This window comes from Hevea brasiliensis, unplaced genomic scaffold, assembly GCF_030052815.1.
Source record: "Hevea brasiliensis isolate MT/VB/25A 57/8 unplaced genomic scaffold, ASM3005281v1 Scaf7, whole genome shotgun sequence".
NCBI classification, from domain to species: domain Eukaryota; kingdom Viridiplantae; phylum Streptophyta; class Magnoliopsida; order Malpighiales; family Euphorbiaceae; genus Hevea; species Hevea brasiliensis.
In genome coordinates, this window is record NW_026615250.1 from 675,115 (window position 1) to 684,423 (window position 9,309).

Here is a 9,309-nt window from a genome sequence, read left to right on the forward strand (position 1 = left end):
CCGATACCTTGTCGGTATAAACCAAATCGTACCAGTCCCTTTAGACCCAATTCGGCCGCCATATTCCAGGTGGTATGATGCCACAGCCCGTTGTGAGTATCATGGAGGAGCACAAGGGCATTCAACTGACAACTGCGGGGCACTCAGAGGGAGAGTGCACGCTCTAATCCGGAACGGGTGGTTGAAAATCGAGGGAAATGGTTCCCTCCCCAATGTTACCTCAAACCCACTGCCTAACCACAATGCGGGCAGTGGTGTAAATATGATAGAGTCTAAAGGAGAGGATCAACACGAAGTGGATGAGTGGTTCCATACTTTGAGAGATTTTTGCCATAGCAATGAGGAAGGTTATCTGTCCTCTCAGGTAGCGGGAGCTGAGGAAAGTGCGAGGTGTCCTTACCATGGAGGGGCAGCTGACCATGAGCTGCGAGATTGTGAGGGGTTCAGGCAAGAGGTCCGGAACTTATTGTCTTTTAAGGTTTTGAGATGTCAGAAGAGGTCAAAAACGGAAGGGGAAGTGAACACCACAAGATTCAAAAGCGCTTCTACCTCCAAGCCCGAATCACCTTCTCACCCCGGTAGCCTCACCACGATATGATTATTGGACTCCGCCACAACTTCCTGTCACCAATACTCACGCTGTCCCTTGGAATTATAATTTCTAAGTTTTTACTCAGGGAGCGTCAAGCAGCACATCCGCTCCTAGCCTTGCCTCACCTCCGGCACCACCAAAGCCATGTTTCGCTCCTCACGAGCATTTCAGGATGACTTATCTTTGGACACGCGGCATTACTCCCAAACAAGTCCCACTGTTATTGCAATAAAACCCTCTCCACAGGCAAGAAGTCGAGTTTATAACCCGAAGTGGGAGGTGTTACGAACGAGGAAAGAGAAAAGAGAAAAGGGAAAGTAAAGATGGGAGAGTCATCAAGAAACACGGAAGAGGAGGTTGAGAAAGCAGGAAGCGAGCACATTGAGCATAGAAGATGAAGAAGCTGTTGCTCCAAATAATGAAGCGAGCGAGTATGGCGTGGTGGAGCAGTTGAGAAAGACACCCGCTGATTTGTTATCGCTGATTTTGAGTTCGGAAGTGCACCGCAAGCCTTACAGAGAATCTGGATCGGGCCTTTGTCAACCACGACATTACTCAGGCGGTTTGAGAAGTTAGTGGGACAAATCCGGGCATCGGCTCTGTAGCCTTTTACGAAGAGGAGGTAGACCACTGCGAGCTTAGGGCATAATAAAGCTCTGCATGTAGCGGTGAAATGTAAAGGCGTATAGTGGCCAAGGTCCTCATCGATAACGGATCAGCCCTCAATGTCCGCTTAGCGCTACCTTGGCTGATTGCGGTTGACCAATCGGACATACGTCAAAGTGCTATGGTGGTGAGAGCTTTTGTGAACAAGGAGAGAAGTCTTTGGGGACATTGACTTGCCAATCCGGTCGGTGCATGTACTTTCGGTATCACGTTTCAAGTGATGAACATTGAGCGACCTACACCATCTTTGTTAGGAGGCCTTGGATCCATTCTGCGAATCTTTGTTCCTTGACTTTGCACGGAAGATCAAATACATTAAGGCGGCAAAATCATCACGGTGAGGGGAAGAAGCTATCTTGGTCACCAAGCGCAATTACTTCCCTATGTGGAAGCGGTAGAGAATCGTTGGAAAGCTCTTTCCGGGCCCTTGAGTTACAAGATCTTTGGGAAGGAGGGGCCATGGCTATGGTGGCCAAAGTAATGTCAAGAAGCGGGTATGAAGAAGGTAAGGGCCTAGGCGCCATATTACAAGGGATTGTCGAGCCTATACCGGCCATTCAGAAGATAGGCCGTTATGGTTTGGGGTATGAGGAGGATGCCCTCGCGGATGGGCGATTCTGGATGAGAAAAATGCTTCGGGATCGGAGATTTGACGGAAGATGGGAAAGGTGAAAGTAGTCCGAGAATCACGGAAATCTTCACCAAACCGGTCATTCAACATCCGCAAATCTGGAAGAATCACGATGATCCATCCATAGATGTCATCCAATGGATTCCTTGTATGAGGCCCTAGTTTGCCAATGGTGAAGAGCGAGAGCTTGACAAGCTGGACAACGGAGGATATCCTGTACTCAATCTCGAGTAAAGTACCTCAGTTATCTACACTTGATCACTTTGTCCATGGTGACAAGTGTAATCTGTAAATGGACCTTTTCTTATGGCATTAATATTAATGAATTAATAGCGCATTTTAATCCAATACTCTTTTTCTTTCCTTTTAATTCCATCCTTATAACATGTTCTATTCTTTATTCATTAGGACCATTCATCAATTAACACCTAATAATCCAATAGACTCGAAATTCCTCTGGTTAATTTTGAAATCCCCATAAGCGCCATTACTTCAAGTAATTAGGAAGACCTTACGGAGGAAAGCAATGAAAAGATGAACCCTCCCTCGTGCCTTGTGAAGATGAAAGCGCACAATAAACTTAGGCACGGAAGAAGTAAAAGGAACTTAAGGTAGTGGAGAGTGGCGAATTGGGAGATATGATCGATGCAGCAAGGAATTTCTCGCGTATTCTCATGGAGCTATGATGATATGGTGGGTTTGGACCCTCGGATAGCAACGCACAAAATTCCCTTGATCCGGGGACAATCCGGTAAAACAAAAGCTAAGGAGAATGAATCGACACAACGCTTAAGGTTGGGACGAAGTCAAGAAAGCGATGTGCCGGGTTCTTAGAAGTGGTCAAATATCCCCAATGGGTGGCTAACGTCGTCCGGTGATGAAGAAAGGCGGGAGAGTCGGGTGTGCGTTGACTAGGGATCTTAATAAAGTTAGCTTGAAGAGCGACTTCCCTCTCCCCATATTGATGTGCTAGTTGACAATCTTTGCGGGTTTGGGCGGATGTTCGTGTATTGATGGGGCATCGGTACAATCAGATCCCAATGGGCGAGGAAGACAAGGATAAAGCGCTTTTATCACCCAATGGGGGTATTACGCTGCTCGGGTCATGCCTTTCGGGTTGAAAAATGCAGGGCTACTTACGGTAGCGCAATGGTCACATTATTCCACGATATGATGCATAAAGAAGTGGAGGTCTATGTGGATGATATGATCATCAAATCCCGGGGAGAAGAGAGCCACGTTCAGGTGATAAGGAGGGTGTTTGAAAGACTCAGGAAATACCAGTTGAAGCTAAACCCTGCTAAGTGCATATTCGGAGCTAGATCGGGAAAACTGTTGGGATTCATAGTAAGCGAGAAGGGAATAGAAGTGGACCCAGACAAAGGTCGAGCTATTCAAGAAATGCCGTCCCAAAAGCGAGAAGAGAGGTGCGCGATTTTAGGAAAAAGTGAACTACATTTCGAGGTTTATTTCTAATCTCACTGCCAAAGCTGAGCCTATTTTCAGATTACTCCGGAAGAACAATCCTACCCAATGGGGTTCGGATTGTCAAAAGGCTTTCGAAACAATCAAGCAGTATTTGTCAAATCCACCAGTATTGGTCACTTTGTGGCGGGCCTTTGATCTGTACTGGCACCAAACGAATTCTATGGGGTGTGTTTTGGGACAGCATGATGATCTGGCCGAAAGAGAGGGCCATTTATTACGAGCAAGAAGTTCAATGATTGTGAGTGAGGTATTCTTTCTTAGAAAAGACTTGCTGCGTTAGCTTGAATGACAAATCGCCTTAAGCACTACATGTTGAATCACAAGACATGGCTTATCTCCGGGATGGATCCTATCAAATCGTATTTGAAAGCCCGTTCGTGCGGGGAGGATAGCCAAGTGGCGGTTATACTCTCCCAATATGACATAGTTTATATGACCGGAAGCGGTGAAAGGTAGCGTGATTCTTGACCTTCTAGCGAGAAAACCCTATCCCGGATTATGAAGCTCTGGATTTTGAGTTCCCTGATGAACATATCAATGAAGTAGACCACGAAGAAGATGAGCCAACCGATGTATGGGAGATGTATTTTGATGGAGCAGTCAATTTATCGGAAATGGAATCGGTGTACTAGTATCCCGGAAGGAAAGCACTTCCCAATAGGCTGCTAAGTTGGGATTTGTACCAACAATGTCATGATATGAAGCTTGTGTAATGGGTCTACATGCCGCTATAGAGATGAAAATCGAGAAAGTTGGAGGTGTCACGGAGACTGGCTCGATAATCTATCAAGTCAAGGGAGAATGGCAAACTAAGGATCCCAAGTTGATCCCATATCGGAAGTACTTCTGGAGTTGATCAAGAAATTGAAGAAATCTCTTTCACTCACACAGTAGAGACAAGAATCAATTTCTTGATGCCTTAGCTACTCTAGTGTTATGGCTCAAATCGAAGAAGAGCGAGACGTTTGACGTTGAAGATTAAGGTAAGGGATGAGCCAGCCTATTGCTTCATGATTGAAAAAGAGCCCGATGGAAAGCCTTGGTATCATGACATCCTGATCTACTGTAGAACCAGAGAATTCCCTTCAGGGGCAAGCAAAAATGAAAAGAAGATGATGCGGAGGTTAGCATTAGGTACTTTCCGGTGGAGAAACCCTATACAAGAGGAGCTAGCGGAGAATTGTTGAGATGTGTAGATGCAAAGGAAGCAAAGAAAATCCTTTTTGAAACTCATGAGGGAAATTGTGCCACTCACATCAATGGACACATGATGGCGAAGCAAATCATGCGTCGTGGGTATTTTTGGATCACAATGGAAAAGGATTGCATCGAGTATTTCGGAAGTGCCACAGAGTGTCGATTTCTGAGATCAGATAAATGTACCACCTCACAAGGTTCAATCTCGTCTCACCGTGGCCTTTTGCAATGTGGGGCATAGATGTGATTGGTCCCATCAATCCCAAGGCATCCAATGGGCCGCATTCATCCTTGTAGCCATCGACTATTTCTCCAAGTGGGTCGAGGCGACATCCTATGCTCACATCACGCGAACCGTTTCTCAAATTCTTGAAGCAATATCATCTGCGCATGGTCTCGAATGAAATTATCATGATAATGCCAAGAACTTGAATGGTCAGAAGATTCGGGAATTATGTGATCAATACAAGATCGACACCTCAATTCCTCCCCATACCGTCCCGGATGAATGGAGCGGTGGAAGCGCAAACAAAAACCTCAAGAGAATAATCAGGAAAATGACGGTCACATATAGGGATTGGCATGATATGCTTCCTACGCTCTTCACATACCGACTTAGTAAGAACCTCGGCGGCAACTCCATACTCACTGGTCTACGGGATGGAAGGCTGTATTGCCTATTGAGGTTGAAATCCGTCCTAAGGATTTTGAAGGAATCGAGGATCGATGAGTCGAGAATGGATCGATCAAGGTTGGATCGATTGAATTTCTTTGGATGAGAAAAGGTTAACGACATGTCACGGACAATTATACGAGAGAAGAATGGCGGGGCATTTGATAAAAATGTACGCACGTGAATTCCAACCCGGGGACCTAGTTTGAAGAAAGTCTTCTTTGAACCAAAAGCGACCCGGGGCAAGTGGTCACCAACCTATGAGGACCCTATGTGGTTAAAAGACATTTTAGGAGGAGCCTTGATCTTGACCCACATAGGCGGTGAAGAATTCCGAGACCGATCAATGCTGACAATCCTCAGAGATACTATGCATAAAAGGGAAAGGGTGAAAACCAGAAAGGGCATCAAAAAAAAAAAAAAAAAAAAAAAAAAAAAACTTCTTGGGGTGAAAACCCAAAAGGCGTCCCAAGAACCAAAGTGGAGAAATAAGGAAGAGGGTATGAAACCACGGATGGAGAGAAGCTGTCGCGACATGAAGCTTGAGAGAACTTGAAATAATGGCGATTAAAGACTTCAAAACTAACCATAAGGAATATGTGAGATCTATCTTTGTACCTTTTCCTCTCCTTTGAAAGTCTATTCTTTCTAATAAAGTTATACTTCACTCCTTCTGTTGTTATTTTCCCCATGCTATCCTTTCTCTTTGTTTAATGTGCTATTAATTAGTTAAAATTTTTGCCATAAGATTTGAATTTGAAAATTGATAACCTCACGTACTTTATTATGAGATTTGCAGGAAATAGCCTTCAAAAAAAAAAAAAAAAAAAAAAAAAAAAAAACTTCTAGAGGTGAAAACCGAAAGAGGCGCTACAGTCGAATGGGCGAAGAGAAAGTGAAAACACAAGGGCGCTCTCAAGAGTAAGAAGAAAGTCGGGAATGAAAAGGGTATCAGAAAGAATGAGATCATAGGTCGAGTCTTGCAACTCCTCCTCCATTAATCATCGCCTTAGTTATCTTGTTAAGTACACTTCTTCAGGGAAAGAACTTCATGTGTCAGGGTTAGACTCGCCTTGTAAGTTGATTTTGATTTCCTGCAATTTAAATTTCTGTCATCGACCTCTGGATCCTTGATCCAAGTTGATTTTAATTTCCTGCAATTTAAATTTCTGCTATCAACCTCTGGTTCCTTGATCCAAGTTGATTTTAATTTCCTGCAATTTAAATTCCACCATCAACCTCTGGTTCCTTGATCTAAGTTGATTTTAATTTCATGCAATTTACATTTCTGTTATCGACCTCTGGATCCTTGATCCAAGTTGATTTTAATTTCATGCAATTCCACCATCAACCTCTGGATCCTTGATCCAAGTTGATTTTAATTTCATGCAATTCCACCATCAACCTCTGGTTCCTTGATCTAAGTTGATTTTAATTTCATGCAATTTACATTTCTGCTATCAACCTCTGGTTCCTTGATCCAAGTTGATTTTAATGTCATGCAATTTACATTCCTGTTATCAACCTCTGGTTTCTAGATCCAAGTTGATTTTAATTCTCTAGGTCATTAATTTAGGTGTGCTTTAGTTCCCTAATTTTAAATACGTAATCGTCCAAAATATGAGTGAATCTTTACATAATTCCTATCGGAAATTTTTCCTTTAATTGAAATTATGTAAAGAGGGGCATCGACACCATATTTTGGTGATCCTAAATCAATAAAAATTCTTCTTTGAGCGACTAATCACGTTTAGGTCCCTCCTTGATAGGCGGTCACATTTCCGATCTCTCCTCACAAAGATTTGAATCAATGCTAAGTCCTAGCATCCCTTAAAACTCGTAGATCTCTCAAATCATTTACGATCCCTCAAACCCGTTGCGAATTTCCGGACTCGTGGGTATATTCTGATCTCTGTTGATGAATAAAATGAGCGGGCACTAGATCTTTTCCTACCAATTTTATTGCCGACCTCCTTTCAGAAAGTTTAAGAGCTAAAGTTTTGGTTCGATTCCGATCTTAAGTGTTCGAGTTAAATTTTGGTCAAGTTACATTGACATTTCTTCCCTACCGATCTCATGTTCAAAGTGCTTTCCGATCTCTCATACTTAGATTAATAATCACATTTAGTTTTGTTTCTTTGTGCTCATACAATCAAATACTCGGACAAATAATGGTTTAAAATTTTCCGATCACAATCATTCATTGAACAAAGGCATTTCATTTCATGTCATAATTTGTACAAGTTATTGGTGAGGATCACCCCACTGATCTACATTTGGATCACTCCTCTCTCCCTCTCACCTCGGCTTCATCCTCACTGTCTTCATCATTGTCCTCGAGAGCCACATCGGCCATCCAAGAAAAGTCTTCTTAGGTAGCGCTCACGGAGTGCGGCCAAGAGATCCTTGTGAGCCTTCACATAGGCCTCGGCTATTCCGTCACCATCTCTTCATCCCTCTCCTTAAGCTCCTTATCTTTCTCCTTAAGCTCCTTATCCTTCGCCTCAAGTTCCTCTATAAGTTGAGCGACTTGAGCGTAACCGTTGGCATGAAGCACTGGACTTCCTTAAGAGCACGGTCCCTCTCATCCAAAGCACGATTGTTCGCCAACCGGTCTTCATGGAGCTTTGCGTCCCTCGACTTGAGATATATAATCCGGCGGATGAGAGTTGGGATCGGAGGAATCCACCTCCACGATTCTTCTTCCGATCTCCTTACCCGGCGCTGAATCCTCTCGGATCATGGTGCAGTTCACGGACCTCCACGTTTAAGCTCATGGTCCGAGTCAATATGTCGTCGAGACCATTGCAGGATAACTGTCGATCCTCTGAAAGAAGATGGTAGACCCGAGGACTTTGCGAAATCGAGTTCTCCTTGATCGGTTATTCCTCAAGCGATCGATCGATTTGAGCGCCCAGAAGAGGTCCTCCCGGAAGCTTGAAGGCCCCCTTCCTGCTTGGAACAACCCAGAGTCGGAGGCTGCTCCTCCGATCTAGGAGGAGATCGGGTAGCCGGTGGTCGGCGGACCGAAGGTTGGGGAGGATCACTTTGTATCTCCCGGAGTTCGTGGCCGGCGTTTGGAGTCGTTAAACGCTTTATCTCCTTATCTTAGGAGATCTCTCTCTCCTTCTTAGTTTCCTTGAACCCTCACCACCCGCCATACCGCACAAAGAAAAGGTTAGTGAGATCGCTAAGGTCCTGAGATCGAGGTATAGAAAATACCGATGCTGAGGTTAGAAGCGGAAGCTCGCGGTCTTAGCCGATGGCGATTGAACAGTCCAATAGTGCGGCTCGCGATCCACCGAATCCAAACAAGAATACTTTTAGTGGCAGCCTCACTCTTGAGATCCATCACTATCAAACTTTCCTCTTAGCTCGGGGTAATATGGTTGGAAGCAAGGGTCCCCTGGTATCACCAGTGGGAAATCCTCAAAGCGGCTCGGATCTTTGCTCCTCACAATGAAGAAGCGATTCTTCCAGTTCTTAAGAGACGAGGCGGTCGGAAAAGAGCATAATTAGCCGCTTCCGAAAGAACCGATGGTCATCGTCCTTTCGGTGAGTTAGCGGTGCGGCTTGGCGAACACTTTAGCTGTAGGTCGATTCCCTTAGCTCGGCATAGACCTCGGAAAGCAACCAAGATCCGCCACGAGTTGGGGTGGATTTGAACAATGGATATTCGGTGAAATTTTAGGACCTCCTTATAGAAATCGGCTGAGGAACCTCGCAGCCTTTAAGCATTCTTCGTACACCATGACCATGTCATCCTCTTCAAAAGAATGATCGACACGAAGATCGCCATGGCATGATCGGCTCATATGAATCAGGACAAATGTTGTATTCTTGAACAAGCGATTGCGATCCAGTTCGAAGAACCGATGGAAGCTCGTCTATAGGAAGGTCTCTCCTTGAAGAAGGGCGCGTGCGCCTTAATGAGTACGACTCCGACACAGGCGAGAGACCCTAAGGGGTCGAGGTTGCGTGCTTGGCAGTGCCTCTTCTTCATCGGACGATGACCAAGAGAACTCAATGGAAGGAGGGCTCGCGCTCTCGACCTTGGCACCG